Source organism: Taudactylus pleione, unplaced genomic scaffold (assembly GCF_031769625.1).
Source record: "Taudactylus pleione unplaced genomic scaffold, aTauple2 ptg001123l, whole genome shotgun sequence".
Lineage (NCBI taxonomy): Eukaryota > Metazoa > Chordata > Amphibia > Anura > Myobatrachidae > Taudactylus > Taudactylus pleione.
Window position 1 is genome coordinate 866,596 of NW_028285524.1, and position 25,407 is coordinate 892,002.

Below are 25,407 nucleotides of genomic sequence, written 5' to 3' on the forward strand. Positions count from 1 at the left end.
GATATATTGGGGAAGCTTATACTTGGCCATCCCACTCTTGCGTCTCATATATAATTATAGTAGCCCACTGATGCTGGCTGGTGATCACGTACTTTCATGCAAGTGCTACACCACATATGCTACATAAAGGTAAATGAAGACACTAGGGGATATATTTAATAAAGTGAGAATTTTTAGAGGTGGATATGTTGCCCATAGCAACCAATCAGATTCTACTTAACATTTAACTAGAATCTAATAGTTAGAATCCGATTGGTTGCTATGGGCAACATCTCCACTTCTAAAAACTCACTTGAGTAAATGTACCCCTAGGAGCCCTAATCTGAGTTAGTTCCAATGCCGATATTCTCGCATTGGTCAATGTTTTTTCAACTTTGCATGCGTTTAAATTTCAGCTTGAGCGTCCCACAGTATGTGGGTACAAAGTCGCAGGACCCAATGATACCTTTGCATGGAATCAGAAATGTATTGGGCATTCCTGAACGGTAACTGGGAGGTGGCTCTTCTGACACAGGAAGATGCATCTTATGGGTGTGTTATGGGAGTTTTGCGGGTGTGTCGCAGGAGGGGTTTTGGAATCAGATGCTTAATTGCGTGCATTGGAGGCCACACTCTGACGGAGAATCTGCACCTAGCAGTGACGCACCAAGCAGTAATGTAGCACCTACAGATGCACAAAGTGGCTGTCTCAGTCCTTGCACATTCCTGCGCACGGCTGTACACCAAGTGCTTATTGTAGAATTAGCATAAAGTCACAGGTGAGACTGTGACAGAAGAGCGCAAACACGTACGCCACTTTGTCTGGCTCAGAATCAGTCCCTAGAGGGAGCAATAAAGTGCACATGGTTAGTGGGGTGATCTGTGACAGTCCTCCTAGTGACTAGCTTCCAGTATCAATACTAATGACACCTAGGCAATAACATCTGCAATGTTTATGTACGCGCAGCAAGAGTTCTTACAGGAAGTGTCTGTGCGGCCTGTTATGCCTGTGTTATACTAATATACTGTGTGTCACTGCATCTTGATCTATTGTTTTTCATGATAGCATTCCCCAGGTCCTGGTTCCTATGATGTAAAATCAGTGTTCGCTTCTGTGAGGCAGTCCTCGGTTCCCTTCCTGACCTCTGCTAAGCGATTTGACAGAAAGTCATGCAGAGTCCTCTTTGGAAGTAATGTAAGTTTATTGTGCATAGAATATAGATGTTCTTTTTATTTCTGCATTACTGGTGCTGACTCGGCCTAAGTTAGCTCTTCCTAAGATTTTGGGTTGCTCTGCACAAACTTACACAGTAACTCCCTGAGATCTATGGGTATTTCGCACTCACATTTACAGCAAGCTTTTTATTTTTTTGCTTTATAGTATAAAAATAGTTTCAAATACTTTTAGCATTTTCCTTCTGTTCGCCACGTTTATGAATATGGACCCTGAATTAGTACTGTCTTCAAATTGAAAGCTTATGTCTTAGACAGAGTATTAGAACCTCCGGATTATCCAGTCCCCTTGTTTCTCACATTCAGTTAATCTACTGTACTTGTCACATTGCAGAACCCAGTCGGCGTTGGTCGATACGATATCAACAAATCCACAAGTGGCAAAACTTACCGATCCGCATTTCTCTCAAAAACCGCACGCTCTTTCTCTGATCGGGAAAAAGAAAAAGCTTTCAAGTGAGTTACAATTTGGTTCTTTTGCATTCAATGGTTAACATACCCTAGTACAGTGGTTCCCAAACTTTGTTTGGTACATGGTCCCCTTAGGTCCTCAGCATTTTTTTCACAGCATCCCTAGGCCAGGGGGGAGCTATTTACTAAGATCAAGTGCATTCCAATCAGCTCCTAACTGCTGTGTTTGAAAAATGACAGCTAGGAGCTGGTTGATTGGTACTTTAGCTTTGTCCACTTTATCTCCATCTAAAGCTTAGTAAATAGACTCCTCCATTAGCTTCGAGGTTCTGTTGGAACCTTGTGCACTAATACAATGTGGGTCCTATGACGGGAATTCCTAACACGTTTTTTCTTGCACCCCATAGAGGTGCAAGCAAGAGTAAGCTAGACTTTTCATCAGTAATAACCTGCTGTGTGCACAGTTGGAACTTCATACTTAAATGAATCTCCCCCCAAAAAAACATAGGGGGAATAGCTGGGATGAGGGACAATGGGAGATATACCCACAAAGGATTGACAGAGAAACAGGTACATATTACATTTTGGAGATAGAGAGGGACAGATAGGGACACAGAGAGGGAGCAGAGATGCACACAGAGGATGTGACAAACTTGGGTGGGTGGACCAAAGTCAGGGCTGGACTGGTGAAGAAGAGACAACAATGAATTCTCCCATCAGGACAGGAATCTGTGCAGAGCGCTCATTCACCCTTGTTGTATTGGCAGCAAATATTTGGTGCTCATTAACCTCTTCTCACTTTGCTGCACAGAGAAGGAGGGAGGAGAAATGAGAAGACAGATGGGGCTGTACAGCACAGCCACACACAAGTAGTGCAGCCTGTGTAATTGGCTGCACTCTGACGTTCTAAGGCTAACAGGTAGCACATGGCCCAGCCTACAAATATGGTGGCCCAAGTAATTTATTTGCACCCCAGGTACCACAGAACCCAGTTTGGGAACCACATCCTTAGTATAATATATACTAACATGTGATTAGCAACCAGTGGGCTCACTGAGGCTAAAGAGCTCTAGATGCTGCCTTTAATTTATTCAAACTGTACTAGAAAAACTGATTGGTTGCTGAGTTACAGCAACTTTTGTGTTCTGTTATCTGTGCATCAGTCTCAGAAATGTCCCCCTCAGTAGTGTATTGTTTATACATCCTCTTAACATGTAAGTTGTGCCCTACAAGAAGATGGACTTGAATTCTCATTCTGACGGCCATTATATTTTCTAATTCCACTGTTTGTTGTTCTAGGGAACGGATCCAGAGATCACACAGTACTTTGCCTGTTCAGCCATTAGTAGCACCGGCTAATGGTCCTCTACTACAATCTACTACTACATGAGAGAGAGGATGAGGCTTACCGGACATCATTTTGGCTGAGAACTTGAAATGATGGATAATCTAATGTTTTATGTGTTAAGAGGAACTGTGGGAATTAATCATTAACATCTTAATGCAAAAATCTGTCTATTGCTATTAATTGCACACGTTACTCATTTTCATCAGGATAATTGTTATATATAGTGGTCTGTTTCTTATATGTTCCAGGAGATATTCAATAGTTATTACCTCTTGTTATTTTATGAAGCACTCCCAGGTTTTCCAACAGCTCAATTCATAACACTGTCCTTCAGTGTAATTGAGGGATTCAGCATGGATGGGTAAATGAATTAGAGTCCTATGAGGGAGTAGTCACTGCTGTTATCTTTCAATAATAATTGTTGGCAATGATATCCCCCTCCGATTAAATAACTTCACCATTGACACTATAACAGATTTATATTCAACTCATAGGGTGCTACCGCTAATAACTACAACATGATCATGTTCAATGAAATGAGAAAGGAAGTTATACTATGGTGGTGTACATAAGTAACCCACTAATTATATACTGCAATACAAATTTTAATGATATATTAAATAATAATATACTAAAAGCCCAACAAACAAGAAAAAGAGGTAAACAAAGGAAAGCCATAGTAAGTTTTTCAGCGAATAGAACTCACAGTATTATGCTTTAACACACTAGAAGGATCCAATTTTAAAACCACACTTTATATACATGAGTGCCTCCAACTTGAAGTATAAATGAATGACAGCACAGTAGAAGCAGATCTCACTACTTGTACTTATGTGGATGACAAAGGAAACGAATCTGAGGAATCTCCTAGTGGTGCAGGACATAACCCTGCTCTCTGGTAGGAAGATGTGCACTACTATGGTTGGAGAGAACAAAGATTTTATGCAGGGCTATATTTTATTGTTGTAAATGTGAGTGTTTTTTATGTGAAAAATGTATCTGTAAAAGGCAGAATACCAGATCTGTTGTTTCCCTTCATTTTCCACCACAATCGCAACCAGAACCAGAACCAAACCCACCACTTATTAAATGTACCCCATGGTCTATAGAGGAGATAGTTCTCCTACACAAACTACAGGGTCAATGCAGAGTTGAACGCAACTCTACCGCAGATGCTCCCTCTTTACGTGCATGGAAAAGGATGCGTATGTTCGCCTGGAAGCAGAGCTGTACGCATCTGTGCTCTGCCCTGCCCACTATCCATATGCGTAGCTTATTACTTATCAACATCAGCTCACACGTGCACCAGCCTATACTTGGGGTAAAAGAATTGTCTGAATTAGCTGTATTTACGCTTCCATCCAACTTTGTATAGCCTGCAATTATGCACTGTAAGGAAATGCAAATATTCATACCACATAAATTGATATACAATTAATTAAAAAGGAGGACTTATGACTGTTAGAGGGAAATGAATCAGACCCTCTAAAGTAGGGGTGGGCAATAAGCGGCCCCCCAGCTGTTGTAGAACTACAAATGCCAGCATGCCCTACTAAAACTGTTACAATGCATGCTGGGATTTGTAGTTTAACAACAGCTGGAGGGCCTCTTTTGCTCTAAAAAGAGTGGACAAGTGAAGTTGCCCATAGCAACCAATCAGCTCCGAGGTAGCATTTATCTAGTATATTCTATAAAATGATAGGTAGAAGCTGAGTGGTTGCTAAGCCCAACTTATCCACTCTTTAGAATGTTTGATACATCACCCCCCAAGTCATCTACTATAGCATACACTACACACATCACATCTCACACACACACAGTTAGGGCCTTGCTTAACTGGCTACAACTTATCGAGTTGTGGAGGCTTACGCTACTTCCCACAAGGTTGCCTTATAATTACATCTTTCTCACTTTCCTGTACCTCTGTTCAATTCTTTTGTATTTTTTTCCCTAGTATTTAAAGCTCTAATATAGGTGGCGTGATCCTGCAAGTCATATTGTAGGACATCAGAGCACCCATGAAAGTGTTACAGGAGCACAGAAGAGAGATATATGTAATAACTAAATGTGCGAATGTTGGAATATTCTATTAAAACGACTTACAGTTTGATGTGGTCTTTGATGGAACCAAGTAAACACCTGCTGTCACAGCACCAGCAATATACCCACTTTCTACTAGTAGTTTGTGCTGGCTCACATGGGGGATTGGTCTAGTGAATACCCCAGTATGGAACAGGGCCACCCCAAGGACATAATGTGCTTTGTTGCGAGCTATGCACATTCTGTGACCCCCTGGCTCCTCCAGGCAGCAACTGAGAAGTTCGGGCTGAGATGACAATAGAATCATGAGACATGTTGTTGTTAGGGATAGGCCGGGGGTCAGGAGCTGGCAGCACAGCACTGGGAATCAGTACACAAACCAAAGGTCAGTCATTAGCAAGCGTAGGGTTCAAAGTTGTACGCTAATCTGATGTTCACGCAATTGAGCGATTATCGGTGGTCTGCGCATGCGTCACAGCCACAATGAGCACACGTGGCGATTGAATTGCGATTACGGTGCAGTGAGGATTCATTTGCAAGTGATGGACAGGAAGCGAACATTTTGTGGGAGGTAACTGGGAGTGTCGACTAAAATGGAGGTATGTTCCGGGCGTTTCTCCAGCTGTGTCTGCGATCCAGTACGCAGATAACACGGCTCTGGTGGACATTCTGATTGGCCAAAGACTCACTCGGGGAGTCGATGTTTGCATTATCTGTGGGGGTCATTCAGACCCGCTCGCGAGCAAAGTTCGCTCGCTAGCGGGTCGATGTTGTGAGAATGCGCATGCGCACGACGGAGGGAGAAATACGTCGCTCAGGGTCTCGCACCAAAAGGGGCGTGCTGTCGATGGTGACTGACAGCACGCCCCCTTTGGTGGGCGTGGCGGCCAGACGGAGGCGTTCCCATGGGAACGCCTACCATCTGAGTCCGGCCCCACTGACAGTAATGATGTCAGTGGGAGTGACTTTGGCTCTGATAGAGCCAAAATCACTCCTGGGCTTGCGGAAGCGAGACCCTACCGCAGGGTCTCGTCGCCAGCCCGATGGTCGTGATGGTTACCCACAGCTATGCGAGCGGCCAGGAGGCCGTTCTAAAAAAAAAGAAAACCCGGCCCTGATTCAGAGCGACCAGGTCTGAATCAGGCCCTGAATTCCCCCCAAATTACTTCGCAGTAGTTAAACACCACAGCTCTAGAGCAAAGCAAAGATAATTAGCAGTTTAATCTCACTTTAAGATGATGAGCAACTGCATGGAAAGTCATATGGAAAGACTGAGCTGTACGCAGATAACAGGCAGATATAGATGTAGATGCGAGAAGAGAGATTCTATAATTATGGCAGTTACTAAATATAACAAACAGAGGTACCGGGCCTTACTCCGAGGTGGAGGCAGGAAGGTAGCGGCTGTAGGGTAATGCTGCGGCGGATGTGTGTTTTATAGAGAAGCTCACCGGCTGCAATGCGAATCCATGGCCGCACCATTGGACCTGCTGTGGGTCCATGGCCACCAGTATCATGGGCATGACCGCTCCCGTTAGCCCCCACCCCACAGTCATCGCCCAAGAGCCCCACTGCAATTGCATGGATCTTTATGCAATATTGATCTGCGATCCCTACTGGTAACCATCAGGACACACGTGTAGTGCTTCTCGGACGCATGCGCAGTTGGGCCCAATGCTTTGCTCTGAATCGGGCCCACGGAATGATTTGTACAGGCAGATGCTGTAAGTATATTGGTGTACTAGCATTGCTCATATGCATTTCATAAATAGTCACAGGTGGCTACACACAACCCAATATTTATTATGACATAATAAAATATAGACAAACAAACAAAGCATTTGATTAAACCATTTATGCTTGTTGGCACTTCCCAATACACAAACATTACCATTATTTGGTTTCACATTTCTGAAAAAAAAAACTCACATTCAGCCCCGGATAGAAATTCGGTCTTCATTTCCCAAACTTGTGTTCCGTTTTGGACCTCTTATCACAATTATTATGTCTGAATTACATGGGTCCTAAAAATCTGTGGCGTTGGACAACAATAGGTTACACTGGGACTGCCCAGGTGTAATTGCACAAGGTTGTACAAGGTGCAGCTTCTAAAGAGTCTTTGCGTCAGTGATGGCACAATATTAGGCTCAGAGCCCCTACAAGCGGCTGGGAAAAGGCTTGTAGTATGGGTTTTTGTATACAGTCCATTTCTGTAGCTTATGTCTTTTGCCATCAATGACGTGCGGCTTTACGGATTTTATTATACACCTCTGGAAAAGCGTTTTTGCAGTTCAGTTTCTCTCACAGCTTCTGAGCGTCCGGCTCTGAATCAGGCCCTTTATCCCCCAGTTGGGAAGAGCACGTGCTAGCTCAAATTTAAATTCCAGTGTAAAAACAAAATTGCTCCTGGACATAGCTGCATCAAGCTCAACTCATAGGGCCTGATTCATCACGAATCGCAATTGCAACCATGTGCGCAGATTGGTCGATGGGGCGTACTGCGCTTGCGTATGAAACGCTGTGCGCGTGATAGCATTGCGATCGCACAGTGATCACCCACGCAGAAAGAAAGCCATCGCAGAGTGAGTGATGGAGGTCAGTGTTTGGGGAAGTGGTCGGAGAAACGCAGGCGTGCCAGTCCTTTTGAACGCCGTTGCATGGGCGTGCATAAATTAGCCACTGCAAAAGCATATGCAACTTGAGTACTCACTGCGTGCGATGCGGATAGCAATTTCCGAGTAAGGTCAGACCTGCTGTAATTGTGCGTGAGGGGCCGATGTTACTCGATGTTCCCAATGTAGACACAGGACTGTAAGGTAATACGGATGTGAGATAGCGGTAGTGGGCGTCTCTATGCTGGCTGCACGACGGCTTTGCGATTGCATTCATTAGCATATTTTCACAGCAGACATGCATGTGTAATCGCGATAGCGATCCGTAGGGAATCAGGCCCTTAGTCTAGAATTCTTGACACTAAAGCCAGGTACACATTACCCGACCCGCCAATGCGACATCTGATGGTACGATTGGAACGATATACCGGGCAGTTCGTACACACTGCACTATGCGGTGTCCCACCGACCAATACATCGTTCACCTCTTGGCTTCGGCAGATGGCTCGCTCCATACATGACCCCCATGTCGCTGTGCAGGGGTGCGCATAGTGCATACACACTACACGATCCAGATGATATGTCCGTCCAATTCGCCATATCCTCCGAGAAATCGTCTAGTGTGTACCCAGCATTAGGGGTATATTTGCTAAAAGTTGATTTTAATTGATTTAGAAAATCACTCAAAATATATTACCATCGATGTTGTGTGTGGGGCTAAATCACACATTTACTAATACTTAAAAACACAATAAAAATGTTGATGGATTTTGAATGATTTTCAATCGATTAAATATGATCTTCAGTAAATATACCACTAACACTGACTACAACTGAAATGAAATACAAACAGGATATACTGTATGTAGAAATATTGCACCAAAGATCCATCAACATGATAAGCTCTCACTAATATCTAAGTATATCACATTTAAAAGAGTTAGCAACAAATCAGGCTACAAATAAACACAGCAGCATTTGAGTCTTGCACACATGACGTGTCCAATAGTAGGAGTTATAGAAGCAGTTTCGGACTGGTCGGGGACCTTGCACTTTACAGATGCATGTGCCTACTATCTATAACCAGTCTCCAAGTGCTTCTTCCTCCCAATTGTCCTGCCACATCAGCCTGCGTATGGCCCGGACCAATGGTAACTACCCAATGAGGATGGTCTCCTGTTTGTTTCTTACCTACTCAGGGAAGGGTTTTGTCCTTTTACTCTGACAACTAGAAAGCCTAAATCATTTTAGTGATCTACAGGATTGTCTTGAGCCTTAATCCTTGCATGATGCAGATAATGGCTGTGACAAATGTCAGAGTAAACTACCTGCAGATTAATCAGGACTTTGTTCTGCCTGTATCCTCCTGCAGTCCTGGATAGCAACCCAGGGCAACCTGCCTTCCTACTATAGATAAGGGAATGATTTAGCAGAGAGTCTTCTCCAACAGCTAACAGGCTACAGAGTGTGGCTCTATTGGGGCCTAGTAGACAGGGCAAACAGAACTCCAAGGGAAAATTGGACGTGTGTTTAAATGGTGGAGGTAATTCCATCTCTGGGTGGTGGGGTGCAAGTTCCACCACTGTCCATATTACGGGTGTCACACACAATTTTTTTTTCTCTCTGGAAAGGGTTCAGACTCTGGGATCCGATATATTTCAGGTTTTCAGTGCATGAGGGTTGTCAAAACCCAGGTTTCAGCTGACCTCCAATGTCCATTCCTTACTAGCCTCACTTTCTCACAAAATATTAAGTATTCCTTCCTGTGGTAGCAGGAGGCGCACCATCTGTCTACAGGTGAGCCATTACCAACAGTGGCGTAACGAGGCCAGGGTGAGCGGGGCACGTGCCCTGGGTGCCATGACAGGCCCGGAAGAGAGGTGCGCCGCCGGCCAGGGCAATGTAGAGTGTGGAGATGTGCTACACACTGGGATCGAGTGTGTGATTCCAGCACCAGCATTCCTGCAGTCCAGTGAGAGGTGTCCCCAGTGGGACACATCAGTGGCCGGCGCTGGGATAGTGGACCTGATTCAGTGGGCGATCACAGCTGCGAATGCTAATTGGCAAGCATTTGGCTAATGCTTGCCAAAGCACCGCCGACATAAAGACTCCCACTGCTGCTATCTCACATCCGTCCACTGTCGGTCTTCTGCATAAACATCGGTGCCATCGATGCACATCGACCACTCACGCAGCATTTAAAGCTGGTCTGACCTGATGCAGACACTGCAAGTATCTTAGCAAACAGTGGGCTCTCAAGCTGCATATGCAATCGCCGTGGCTGATTTAGCAGAAGAATGCAGCAGAGGACTGGAGAGTGGGAAAGTAAAAGAGCTAACGAAGCTCTCCACTGCAGCCTCTTCTGCCAGACAGGTAGGCCCTCTATGAGGCCTTCCCGTCATTAACCCCTCCCTAGACCACCAGGTTGTCGGGCACTAGACCCGTGGGTGTAATCAGGCCTTAGGCCTGTGGCACTGATTAGTGGGCATCAGGCCCATGCTCCTGTAAGTGACCCTGGGCAATAGGACCAGGCCACAAATTTTTTTCGGAGGGGGCTCCTTCTTTCAATTCGCCTAAACTCCTCGAACACCCCTGATTACCAATTCCTATCTGGTAGGGAATCATCATGGAAGACTGTTTCAAGGATTGTGGGACATAGGCCCTCATTCAGAGCCGTACGCTCTGAGCAGAGCGCACTCTCTGAATGAGGGCCGGGCTCCATTTTCATGGAGCGTCCTCCTGGACGCTCGTATAGCTGTGGGTCACCACCCACAGGCTATACGAGCGTGCTTTGTGATGGCCGCGATGGTCGAGACCATCGCGACCATCGAAATTGCGAGCCGGAGCCTGCGGTTGAGGTTTTCAACCGCAAGCTCCGGAGTGATTTTGGCTCTATCAGAGCCAAAATCACTCCCACTGACATCACTAGTGATGTCAGTGGGCCGGCTTCTGACGGGAGGCGTTCCCGTGGGAACGCCCCCGTCAGGGAGGCACGCCCACCAAAGGGGGCGTGCTGTCAATCAACATTGACAGCACGCCCCCTTTGATCGGACACGACTCCGTCGTGCGCATGCTCAGTCCATAACATCGACCCACTTGCGAGCGGACAGCCGCTCGCGAGTGGGTCTGAATCAGGCCCATAATGTTTTGGGGCAAGAAAAGCATCCAAATCAGATCCAGTAGTCTGAACATTTTAAAAAAATTTTTTTGCAAAACAATAACAAAAATGTATTTTTTTTTAAGCTTGCCATATTCTCTGTACATTGCAGTAACAATTGTTTAGAACTCACATTAATCTCCTTGTGGAAAGCAGTGATGGATTTTTGTAGGCATTTCATGGGAACAAGCATATCCTGCACCACGTGGTGCTGCTCATACAGCCTTCGGATGGTCTCGCCCTGGGTGAGCTTTAATAAAGAGATTTTTGGAGGAACCATCCAACCAAACAGGTCCCGGAACACTGGGTGGTTACCAAAAGGAATTATGTCCTAAAACATAGGGAGAACAAAAAGAAAAAAAAAAGTTTATTACAAATTTATTTATTTTTTTGACACACTGTTAATAAATCATTTATTAATAAACGTTAAACTCTTAATACTTCGCTAACGTCTTGAGACAGGCGATGTTTATCGACATGATATTACAAATCTAGTCCTACTAGCAGCACTGGTACAATCCTATCTTCCTAGAGCACTTGTGCACTGGCGGAGCTGGACACCTACCTGCAACTCCCAGAAGATACTCCGTGTGTGTCTGTGATAGTAATGCCGTAGGGGGATGTACTCTGTTCCACTTCGGTTACTCTTCAAATAAGACTTAACATGTTGGAAAAACCAAGGTTTCCAATAATTTCCAATATTATTGATCTTTAAAATGAAATAAAAAAAGTTTTTAAGGATTAGGTTTGGGTCAAAAAATAAGACAATTTATAAAAGAATATTAGATATGGGAAATCCCTAAGCAAAACATTACAATATGCTGGTATTACACCTCTCACATGTTGAAGTAGACAGGACCCGATTCAGAATTAAATGTGAGTCAGTTTCACAGACAGATCTTACAATTTTTAGCAACAGGAGCCAAAATGTATCTATAGGTGATTCTGAGCCATGCAAATCTCAGTCACGTCTTACTAGAGGCTGAATGGGTGTAACTGGGTAGCAATTGGGCATTCGCATGTAGACGAGGTTTACAGAGGGGCGTGTCGTTGGCGTATATGCAGAATTATGATCTAAGCAGTGTTGAGCATTTGCAGAGGTCCATCTGATAGCAGACGGATCTTTTACACCATTTATAGGTCTGACGCTGATAGTGATGACGGCTACGTTCACGGTAGGATGGATAGGTGCAGTCGTATAGATGCGCCCAACTCTGAATATGGGACAAGATCTGGATTTATCTCCGGGCACACAATGCAGCTGCACTTGCAACCAACTAACATTAACTCTAAAACAAGTCCACAGTGAGTACATTTAACAAGTACATAATGGTAACCCATTCATAGTCATTGGATCTAACAAATAGTCATTGTAAAGCAATTCTATAAGCGGCTTTAAATTGTCAGAATACCCTTTAATAATTGTAATGCTCTCTCTGCACTGACATGTAGGATTTACTAAGAAAGCAGAGGCAGAAACTTGGGGGTAGATTTACTAAAACTTCTAAAAAGTGCAGGTGTTGCCTGTAGCAACCAATTAAGAGTGTAGCTATCATTTAACTAGTATATTATAGAAAATTATGTCTAAAATCTGATTGGTTGCCATGGGAACAACATCCCTTTTCCTTTTTAGAAATGTTATTAAATCTACTTATACTGTAGGTCTTTTCTTTAGGATAATACGCCTAATAACAAAAGACTGATTCAATCTATGGTGCTTTCCCTAATGACTACCTTGGTATATTGGATATACCACACAGCTCTGCACTTCATCAATGGCCTCCCCCTCTCCATCATTGATCTTTATAGGAAGCCGTAGGTTAAGACCTCCCTACACCACAGACAAAATAACAATGCAGCTCTCTGCACATACAGAACGGTCACTGGCAAACTCCCGTAGTATATTGTTGTGATCTGTCTCACAATATGCCTGGAAACTATGCCCTCACGCATTTCTTTGTAAGTACCCAAAGTTTTAACGCGTTTTGGAAAAGTTGCTATAGGATTTGTGCTACCATCACTCTAGAATGGGCTACAACAATCACTGAAACTGAGGACTCCTGTTAGTGTTCCTGTGTTTAAAAGCATATACTGTATGTAATTATGTTCCATTCTCTTCTTCAACCTCCACATTTTCCCATCCTTCTTGCATCAGAGCATAACCTGTCTCCCAGTCAGCTATTTACCAACGGCACTAAATCTAATACTATTCCTTCTTTACTTACAACACTTACATAATATTGATACAGTAATAAATAAAAATGCTAAGTTTTTGTGTGTTCCTGTTATCTACCTGCTATGGGGTTGGGTATGGGATACCAGCGGTCGGGATGCCGGCGGTCAGAATACTGACAGCGGTATCCCGACAGTCAGAATCCTGACATATTTAGGTAAGTGTCCTAACCCTGACCCTCCCCCAAACTCTAACCCACCTTTCCTGCAGCCTAACCCTAAGCCTCCTCCCCTGCAGCCTAACCCTAACTCTCCCCGCAGCCTAACCCTAAACGCTCTCTGCCCCCGCAGCCTAACCCTAACCCTCCCCCTAGTGCCTAACCCTAAACCCAACCAACGGTCGGGATTCAGGCACTGGTATTCTGAGCGCCGGGATGGTAACTACATCTCCAACTATGACATACATCCTTAAATACCTTTAGTAAATAGTTACTTTCACCTCATTCAACCTCCTTGCATATAGTGCTACTTACCTGGTCGGGCTGAGGCTCGTCAGTCAGGACCCCAGTCATTATCACTGCCTCATCAGATGAGTAAGCCAAACCTTCCACAAAATAATTATCTTTTTTTTGGACTCCATGGCAAACTTCTCACAGATCTTCTCCAAACCCCTCACAGGAGTGTACTATAGCTTCACATACTTCTTAGCTGGGACTATCTTTATTTCCACAGCAACCAAGAACCCCAGAGTACCACAGGACCAGGGAACGGCATAGAAGAGGTCAGAGTTTTCCGTCTGAAATGAGGCTTTATTACAGAACTGTTCCAGTACACAGAGCATACACATTTTAAATCTGCATACAATATAGAAGTACCTTAATATATCAATAGTAAATAGGAATTGTGTCTTACTGGTGTACACCGCACAAGGCTTCCATCCGCAAGGAGAAGTTCATAGGCCAAGGAGGTGTGTTGGAAGAGTCCAAAATTATGGGATGAAGATTCAATTCCTGTTCCCATAATCAGACCACCTGCAGAAAAAGAAATACATCATCATTGACCATTCCCACTGTATCCAAACGCTGAGTGCCCAAATTACTACGACAGGCGATTTTATGCAAAGTAGCTATTCCGCAGATAATGCCGACGTAGGGTGTCTGAATCTGTGTAGGAGGTATCTGGATGGTAGATAGACAGTAGCAAGATAGACAGTCAATAGGTAGACAGTGAATAGGTTCACAGGGTAAAAATGTCGACAGGTAAATGGTTGACAGTGCATTAGGTCAACATTGTCAAAAGGTTGATACTTTTTTTTGTTATTTATAGGGTAGGGTTACGTTTAAGGTTATGCTGTGGGTTAGGGTTGGGTTTGGCCTAAAAAAAAAAAAAAAACATGTCAACCTTTTCTGTGTTGACCTTTTGACCATGTCAACCTAATACGCTGTCGACCATTTTGCCTGTCACCTATGCACTGTCTTCTTTCTGGTGTCTGTCTAACTTAGTACTGTCTAGTTATCAATGCACATCCACATGAAATCGGAAAGGCAAAGATATGCAGAGATAATGAAGCATATCACTCATGAAGCAATAGGTAACAACGTGATGTGACAGACTTTGAACGTGGAATGATTGTTGGTGCTCGCAGCAGCAGCAGTGCAAGAATTAGCAAAACGGCTGCTCTGGTTCTATTTTTGAGGGTGGCAGCTTTTAAGGCTACACAGAGTGAACCAGCAGACAAAAAACAGAAACTGGGTCCGAGTGCAAGGCCTGTGGTCGTAAAGGCTACTAGATGCTCAAGAGGAACGGCGAGTGGGCAGACTGGTTCAGTCTGACCATCCACTAGCAGCCCTCAAAACGACTGCACGTTTACGACATTGTAATCGTGCAGTCGTTTGTCAGTCTGTGATGTGCCTACACTGAACGAGCAGTCATTCAGAGTATGCACATCAATCATCTACAAACATGCTGAACCTGACGTTATCGTCAGGTTGTCCAGCATGTTTTCCCGATGATAGATGTCTAAACGACCAGCTAGAGCGCGCATCGCTGGTTGTTTTCGAATTTTTCTTAATGATTTGCAAACAATTAATGAACGATTGAACAATATCGTTATCATTCAATTTAATCGTCTAGTGGATGGGCATCTTAACAGATGGCAGCAGTGCATCAAATTACGGGTAATCTGAATCAGGGAACAATTCAGATGGCCTCTCAACGAATAGTACGCAGTATATTGCATCTTATGGGCTACTCAAGCAGAAGGCTTGTCCATAGGCCATTTCTATTTGCTGCAAACAGGGTGAAACACCTGTACACCATGCAGATGGTAGGGTGAATATATGGAGACAACAGTACGAAAGCATACATCCTTCTTGTATTGTCACAACTCTTCTGGCTGGCAGAGGCAACATTGTGGAGATACAGTTCATCACATTTTGGCTAATATTCCCCACAAAACATACCGACAGTAAGTAGAATCAATATCTAGAGGAATTCAAGCCATATTAAGGGCAAAAAGCAGTCCAACAAAGTACTGATCATAATGATTTGGCCAATCGCTATATGGCCTTCCAAGAGCAACCATTATACGTCAACCTGTTTCTTATATACAAGCTGACAGATGACAGAAACAGAAAAGTACAAACTTTCTTCTTACCTACTGTCAAATCATCGAGCTCGGGCACCACCGGCAGAGTCCAGCCAATAGAATTAAGCAGGGCAGTCACCTGACCCATATTCACCAATGGTTCCAGACGGACAACCTAAACAAAAACAATTTCAAATGAGAAAGGGAAGAGGGAAATGGCGATTCAGAGCAAAGATTGCTGTGCATTAATTTCCTGGGAAGATATTCTTATTATTTAAACAAAAAAAATATCTAAAAACATATATCTATAGTTACACAAAATCCTCAAGAAAACAGCTGCAAACTCCGGTCTGTGACCTACCTGCTTCTTGGTGTCAACCTCTAAGATGTCCATAAGATTGATCATTATGTTCTTATGCGTGTCCTTGTATTTCCCAACACGAAATGACACTGTTAGCCAGCCTGGTCTACCGGTACACATGAAGTTTTTACTTCCATCGGTCTTCCACCGGCGCACCTGGGAAATCATGCACAGCATTCAGCAGACAATCAATGTCATGTGATAATCGTGTACCAACACTGTACAATGGATTAACTGTTGTAATAATAATAATAATAATAATAATAATATGATATATAAAACTAAACATACTAATAAGGGAATCACAAAACAAAAATATTGTTTTTCAAATAGAAAACATTGCAAAATTCATCTACACTTAAATAAAACACTACATCAATGAACGTTCATACATACAAGTCTCCTACCCATAGAACCCCTGCATTAAACTTATTATTTATTATAATGTTTGTCCAATCCTAAACACAATAAGGTCGCCTATTTGACATGTGCAATCTCACGTACTACCACTGAACTCTTAAAGTTACAATATAAAAATCTAAGAACCAAGTGTATTCTTAAGGTGTGTATCTACTACACGAGAGTGGAACGACTGTATGATTACAACATTGTAATCGTACAATCGTTCATCATCCTGTGCAGTGGATAATGTACCCACACTGAACAATATGTCGTTCAGTGCAGGCACCCTCCCTCATCCCCTAACATGCACAACCTGTCGATATTGGCATGTTGGCCTGCATGTTCAGGCGATGATAGATGTAGAAAATGACCAGCGGGAGCGCGCATCACTGGTCGTTTTGGAAATTTTACTGCACATTTAATGATTGATTGAACGATAACGATGTTGAAATCCTTCAATCGCTCATTTTAATCGTGTAGTGGAAACGCGCCTTTAGAGTGCGGTGTCCTACACAGAAGGAAACATACAAGAATTCATGAGAGTAAACCGGATTTGGAGTTGGGAAGGGTAGACCTCTTAGCTCAGTGCTGAATTACACTGTAAATATAAAGCTGCCTAATAGTTGTGTGCTACATACAAAAGCAAGACAATTGCATGTGCACCATTTGCATCCCAACATGACTTGTCCGTGTACAAATCTTCACCCTTTAGTTGGATTTGCCCCAAATTGTAAATCAGGTTTTATTTGTGACCAAAGAAAAGAGCTATAGAGCTCATTCAGACTCGCTCGCTAAGATGCAAATGCTTGCTGCTGCCCGATGCTATGCAGTGTGTATGCATTGTGTGCATGAATCGCAGTGCGCGTGCGTATACCTTATCGAAGTTCACAATGGGCACGATTCTATTCAGCGCGAAGTGAATAGCGCCGAGAATTAGCTCCCGGGGCTATTCAATTCATATGCGCTGCCTGACTAGGATTTCTTCTCTCATTCCTCCGGGGATGCGAGCAGAAATCCGACAAAAGTCCAAGTGCGATGCTATTTTTAGCCCATAGCGCCGGGAAAACAGCATCGCGCCAGGAAGTTTAGCCGGAGAATGCCCATTCTCGCGCCTAAACACCCTGTTTAAGGCGTGAGAACGAACCTTTCCCGACCTAACTTCTTGCAGAATAAATAGCTCCGGGAGCTAATTCCCGGCGCTATTCACTTTGCACTGATTAGAATCGTTCCAAATGCGTTCACTCGCTGCGCAAAGACAGCCCAGCAGAGTGAGTGACAGGGGAAGCCATTTGTAGGTGGTAACAGGGGCTGGCCATTAAAAACGGTGGAGTGAAGGTGTATATGCAGGCGTGCCTGAGCATCTCAACTGAGTTTTAGAGATGAGCATAATTAAAAGACAGCATCATAGTACACGTCACCTGGCTTTTTTTTACACTGAAGTGCTCGCAGTGCTTGCGGCAGGGTATGGTCAAACTCAAGCGCTGCGATCGCATCCGATGTTCCCCGATGTACTGATGGTTGTATACACTTCCTGGACATGCCGTGCTCAAGTGGGCATCTTAAAACAGGCTGGTGGACTTCCGGTTCCGGCTGCCGCATGGAAAGCAGCTTATAGAGACAGCTCCGTTACCACCCGTCCAACATACCTTTTACAAGGCTACTTTAGCCTCTACAACTGGACGTAGTGAGAACCCTGCACAAGTGGAGAGCTGGGCGCTGCATGGAGAAATATTTTCTCCCTCTCATGCCGAGTAAACAGCAGAGGCAAAAGCAGGAGAGGCGCCGAACAGAAAACAAAATGGCGCCGTCCACCGCTACAAGTGCAGAGCAAGAGGACTCTTCTCCTGCGCAGTATACAGAGGAGACTTCTGCATATTCCACCAACTCCTTGACTTCTGGAGATAAGGGTGAGCACTTATCATTACCTGCAGCAGACACTCCGGTTACATACGGGGGCTTGGTTCAGGCGGTGAGAGAGGCCATTAACCCATTATTGCAAGCCCAGACAGAGGATATTAAACATCAGATTGCCCAGATATCAGGCAGAGTTTTGCAGACGGAGCAGCGTTTGGGGGAAATGTTCCATGATGTGCAGGAGATGAAGCAATCAATTGCTAAAGTCACAAAAACACATAATCAACTGTGGAATAGGGTGGATGATTTGGAGAATAGATCACGCCACAATAATCTCCGAGTGGTCGGTGTACCTGAATCGATAAAAGGAGTTGAGCTGGCAGATTTTGTTCGCATGACATTACCTACGTTGCTTATAGTGCAAGATAAATGCGCTGACATTATAATAGAACGAGTTCATCGTGTGGGACCTCAGCGTAACTCTGACGGATCCAGGCCTAGAGTGCTATTATTTCGATGCCTGAATTACCTACATAAGGAGACACTCTGGATTGCATCACGTAAAGTGCGTAATTTAGTTTGGGAAGGAAACAAACTTTTCATCTTTCAGGATTATTCTGCTGAACTCTCCAAAGCTAGAAGAGAATTCTCCCCATTATGTGCGCGTCTTGTTCAGCAAAGCAAAAAATTTGCACTTTTATATCCTGCACGTCTCCGTTTGTATGAGGGCACGACATTTACTGACTTCCGCACAGTTGCTGATGCCGAGGAATACTTGAAGGAATTAGAAGATGATCACAGACCCTCTCTTTCACCAGGTTCTACTTGAAATATGTTTATGAGGGAATACTCTCACCTTTTCCCTTATGTGTATAACTAAATTAGCACTATTGATAAAGTTTATGTACATCAAAGTTCAGGAAATTTGTAGTTATACTTGCTGGTGAATTATGTGTTCTGTTCTAAACACATATTACCTAAGATGATAACTATTTCATCAGTTTGGAGTACTGATGGAGAATTCTGAGATATGTTTTATGTTTTATTCCTCAATATATTATATATTGCAAAATATATTTCATGTTTATCACTGCGGTCACTTTTGTAATAATGTGATAAAGACGGTGTTGGTTAGGAGTTAAAGAAAAAAGAAAAAAGTCTCTATTTTGGGGACGTATAGATTACGTTCCTCAACCGGAAGACCACATTGCGTAGTTCATGATAGTAAAATATTTGAGTGAGTGGTTGATTCCACTGATATATATGTATCAGAAGCTGTCAATGTGTATATCCAGTATATACCCCTGTTTGTTTTTATTTCTTTTTCTTTTTCGTTTGTTTTTCATTAGATTATGTTTTAGATGATTGTTTTTTCCTTTTTTCTTTCATTTCTTTTTTTTATTTAATTAATGTGATGTTTGTTATATATTTACGGATTGACATATACATGCTTGCAATTACTCTAGAGTGGCATATGGTTAAACAAATTTTTTATCACTGACAATGGTTAACTTGAAAATAGGATCCTGGAACATTGGTGGATTTAATTCTCCACAAAAACGTAAAAAAACTCTATTGTATTTAAATAAGTTGCATTTAGATGTGATATTCCTACAGGAGACGCATTTGATCCATAGTGAGATTCTCAAGTTAAACATATTAAAATGGAAAGTTATTACTTCGGCCCCTTACTCCTCAAAGGTCAGAGGAGTAGTAATACTTGCCAAACAACATTTACAGATAGAATTAAGATCTACTAAAATAGATCGTGAGGGGAGATTTGTTTTATGTGATACTCTGATAGAAAAACAAAGATTTATTTTTTGTAATGTCTACGCTCCCAACGTATATTCCAAATCATTTTTTCAAAAATTGATAGCTGATCTTAGTCCTTATACAAATGTCCCTATGATTGTTGGTAGAGATTTCAATTTAGTATCCTCGATCCAACTAGACAAACAATTTCCGAAGATGGGTAGAAGTAGTACTCCAAAATTAGGTATTCCTATGTTTACAAAACAATTACAATTGCTAGATACTTGGAGGGTGTTTCATCCCACAGATCGTGAATTTTCTTGTTTGTCGGCTGCTTATGGTACTATGTCTAGGATTGACTACGTTTGCATCCTCGTCCTTATTGCCGAGGATCTCACGTGTAGAAATAGAACCCATTTGTTTGTCGGACCATGCTGTGATTTGGTTAGACCTAGAGCTAATGGGGGAAAAAAGTTCTTATCGGTCGTGGAGATTTCCTTCTTCCCTGTCTCAATCCATCAAATTTCGTAATAAAGTGGAATCAGCATGGGAAGAGTATAGATTGAATAATTCGCAATCGTGCTCTGATGCCCCAATATTGTTCTGACAGGCCTCTAAGGCTGTTATACAGGGAAATATAATCTCATATACGTCAGCGATAAAAAAAACATTGGCTGAAGATTACCTTAAGGCACAACAAACTTTAACAAATGCTTTCCAAACTTATAAAACCTCTCCTACATCATATACTAAAACTAAATATTTAGAGTCCAAAACCCATTTTGATAATTTATTCATTAAGATGGAATCTAATTATTCCTTTAGAAAAGAACACATTCTGTAAATTTGGGAACAAATCTAGTCGTTTATTAACAAATTTATTGAAAGGACAGAGGCCAAGGATGATGGTACATCCACTACGCTTATCTAATGGTAAATTGACAATCTCCAATGCACAAATAGCACTAACAATGAAGAATTTTTACTCAAATCTTTATTCAGAGCCGTCTTCTGACGCCTCTGAGTCTTTACATTTTTGGAGAAATCTACATCTGCCAAATATTTCTGAAGAACAAAGTAATGTCTTAGTATCGCAGATTGAGGAACTAGAAGTTTCAAGGGCGATATTGGGATTGAAAACAGGTAAAGCTCCCGGCCCAGATGGCCTAACGGCAGAATTTTATAAGTTCATGTCACCTAAAATTACACCTATACTGATTGAGGTATTCAACAAAATTCTGAATTCGGGAAATATGCCTCTTTATTTTAATTCGGCGGTGATAAATGTAATTCCAAAGATGGGGAGGGATTTGTCAAACCCTGGCTCTTATAGGCCTATATCTTTATTAAATATCGATTACAAGTTACTAACAAAAATTTTGGCAGAACGCCTGAAATATATACTTCTATAATACATTGCGATCAGACAGGATTTATAATTGGACGAAATTCGGTTGTAAATGTTCGTAAGGTATTATCAGTATTACATCACAGTAAAATTTCTACAACTTATATACCAAAGGCCATACTGACTTTAGACGCTGAAAAAGCGTTTGATATGATTCACTGCACACATTTAATTGACACATTAAATAGGTTTGGTTTCCCACCAAAATTTATTGATTTTTTTAAAATATTATATTCTAGCTCCACATCTCAAGTATTATGTAATGGGTTTTTGTCAGATCCACTTTTCATATTTCGAGGAACAAGACAGGGGTGTCCCTTATCACCTTTGCTCTTTGCAATTGCAATAGAGCCTCTGGCTTTGTCTTTACGTCAATCACCTTTGTTTCAAGGTATTGTAATAAAAGGTATAGATTTCAGGGCAGCGTTTTTCGCAGATGGCATGTTACTTTTTTTGTCATATCCTCAACATGCTATCCCGGTAGTTTTTGAAATAATAGAACGATTTGGAAAGTTTTCCGGTTATAAGATTAATATTGATAAGAGTGAAATTTTACCCTTGAATACTGACTCATTCATTTTACCTGACTCTGGACCATTGCAAAATATCAAAATAGTCACCACACAATTTAAATACTTAGGTATCTATATTCCCTCATGTTTATCCTCATTGTATAAAATAAACTATACCCCAATTATAAAAAATAATATAAAAAAATTGGATAGTTGGCATTTATTACCCCTTTCACTTTTAGGACGAATAACAGTGATCAAGGCTATACTGTTTCCTAAACTCTTATATATAATGCAGATGATTCCACTGAAATTATCTAACTCCGATATAAAATTACTAAACATTGCTTTCCAGAAATTTATTTCGAAAGGAGGGAAATCTAGAATTGCCCGTGCAAAATTACAATCTTCATGTACGGAAGGAGGACTAGGATTACCAGATCTATTACAGTATTCTCATTCAATACTTTTCAGATATATAATAGACTGGTTGTTAAATAAAAATGATTTTACGATTTTGGCCTTAGACGCTGCTCTTTTGACTCCTTTTTCACCTAGTGCCTTACTACATACCCCGATAGCTCAAGTACCATCACACCTATTTAGTAAAATAATGTTTAGAGATACGTATAATACATGGTGGGCCATAAATAAGAAATTAGGAAGGAATCCTAGGCATTCCAATATGATACCATTTGTGGGAAACCCCTTGTTCACCCCGGGTCTGGAAAATGCAATATACTTGCGCTTAATTAAAAAAGGTATTCAAATTACTGCTGATGTATTTGATCCAGGGGGAGGACTATTATCTTTTCAATTGTTACAAGATCGATACGGTCTCACTAAACAATTTTTTTATGCCTATCTTCAAATGAAACATTTTATTGCATCAATTCCGATGGCTATGACATCTCCTGACAAAATGGATCCTTTGATCATTTGTCAAGCAAACTAAATACAAACTTAGATATTTGTATACAGATCTGATATGTCCTAATAGAAATATTTTATGGAAAAGTACTATTAAAGCTTGGCAGAAAGATATACCGTCTTTTGTCCAGGTGGAGATATTAATTGATCAATATGAAGATGTATTGAGTATTTTACATTCATCTGATCTCCAAGAAATACATGTAAAAATGGTTCATAGGGCATATATCTCCCAGCATCAAAGAAGTCATTATATATCTTCAGAAACAGGTGTTTGTCCGAAATGCAGAAGGGAAAAAGCTACATTTGTTCATAATTTCTGGTACTGTCGATATATCCAACGTTTCTGGAATAAAATACTTACTTTCATAAACAATATTTTTTTAACACATTTTAAGCTAGATCCTTTAGTCTTTCTTAGTGCAAATTTTATGTCTTGGAATCTAGAAGCAGAGGGAAAAAAAATATGAAACCTTTTTTGACTATTCTAGTAACAGTCGCAAAAAAAACAATACTGAGATCTTGGATATCGCATAGATCACCTAAACTATCAGAAGTAACTCAATTATTACTGAGAGTATTGTATAATGATAGGCATTCAGCTATTCCGGAGATAGAGAAGGGAGTAAAAAAGTTTTATAGTAAATGGGGACCATATATCGACAATTTACCTTCAGAAACACAGAAACAAATATTTACAGTTTTTGAATCGACAGAACGGTATATGTATAAAAATTGTATAGAAGTTACATAACAAAGAGTATGTTTTTTATATGATAATATCAAAAGGAGATGTTTAATCTCCGTTCAATTGTTCATGCTTAATTACTTTGCTAGCTTAAATGTATATGACAGATGTATCTATGTGACCGTTCCTTTTTATTATTTATTTAATATTGTTATTAATTTATTTTATTTAAGTTATATTATATTATTTTCTTTAAATAATACTTTCTCATTATATTCTGTTATTGCTTCTATTTTCTTTTCTTTATAAAATTCTTAATATTGGAACAGGTTGTTGTCTTGCTACGATCAACAAGATTGAGATTAGTTATGTATTATATGCATGTAATTTCACTAAGATATTTTATATGGCTGATTATACTTTGTTAAAGAATTGCATTCTAAGACATGAACCAATTGTTGTCAAATATATACTTTAATGAAAAATCCAATAAATATGATGTGAAAAAAAAAAAAACAGGCTGGTGGGTGTCTGCATACACTATGTGATCGCTCTCTAAGAAATAGTGGGTGTGCTAAAGCAATGCTGTGTGATTGCACTGCCTACGCAATTTGCATACACATCGTGCGAGCGAACACATCTAGCGAGCAGCTCTGAATCAGCTCCTATGTTCCATATTATAGCCTTTCCCCCCACTATAAACAAATGCAGAATCTCAGCTGCTGAGAGGTATGTAGGCAGCTTCCTTCTGCATCACAGATCCTCTTTAATAATTATACTCCCTCACTATGCAAAAATATTCACGAACACCATAGGGTAACCATATCTCACCTGGTCCTGAATCTCCTTTACTCGGCGGTCATGGAGTTTGGGAGCACTGCAGATCTTAAACACTAGCCATGCTCTCAGGTAACAATATACATCAAAGACTACCGAGAGAGGAAGCAAAAATAAGCAAACGACGACCCATCTATGGTGGACGATGATGTACTCAAAGCCCTTTGCTCTGATCCACAATAGCAGCAGCACCAGGACACTGGCCAGGTATATTAAAACATCCATTGTTTCATAGAGGAGGAAACCCTAGAAAGTAAAATGAACATTAATGCATAGACTTTCTTTTTTTTAACCTTTAAAATTGTGTCTATTTTTGTCAAAAAGTTTTTACATTTAAACAAATAGATATTTAAACAAAAAGAATACACAGGGCCTGATTCAGAGCGGCCGCTCGTTCGCTCTGAGCGATGTTCGCACAACTGCGCATGCGTATGCGTCGTAATGTGCATGCGCAAACCAGTCATTGCGGTCGGAAATCGTGCGCTCGCAAAACAGCGAGGGGCTGCTAATGTGATTGACAGAATGTACCGTTTGTGAGTGGTAACGGGAAGGTGCTTGAAAACGGGGGAGTGGAGATCCGAATGCAGGCGTGCCAAACGGTCAAAAGGGCGTTTAATGCAAGTGTATAATTAGTAAAGGAGCGTCATCGACCACGTCACTTGGTTGTCTTTTAGCCTGAACTGCTCGCAGTGATAGCGGTAAGAAAAACCTACCACAAGCACTGCGAGCAGTTCAGATGCCTTTCGATGTACCCGATTAATCTAATAAATACCGGAGATGACGTGTGTTGCGAACGGCAAAGGGGCGTCTTTACAAAATAGCGAGCGCATTTTTCGTCCGCTCTGTCAGACATAGAGGCATCAACAAACCGCAAAGAGCGAGTGCTCAATTTAAATAGCCGGCCCCTTTATTGGAAAGACCGTCCGCAAATAGTGTCCGGCTCTGAATCAGGCCCACAGAACACACGGAAACTGGACAAAAACAAAAAATGTCAACATAAATACAATCACAGTAAAAAATGTATGATATATGAATAAATAAAACAGCAACGCCATACAATACAAGGTAATGATGTCAAAAACTGATAGTAAAAGCACGTAATGTACTTTTTTGTTTATATT

General features: G+C 41.7%; 1 pseudogene; it reads right to left on the bottom strand.

The window, feature by feature from the left end:
* Window positions 1-6,187: 6,187 nt before the first annotated feature.
* LOC148453630 (delta(24)-sterol reductase-like) lies at window positions 6,188-24,526 on the bottom strand (annotated as a pseudogene).
* Window positions 24,527-25,407: the final 881 nt, after the last annotated feature.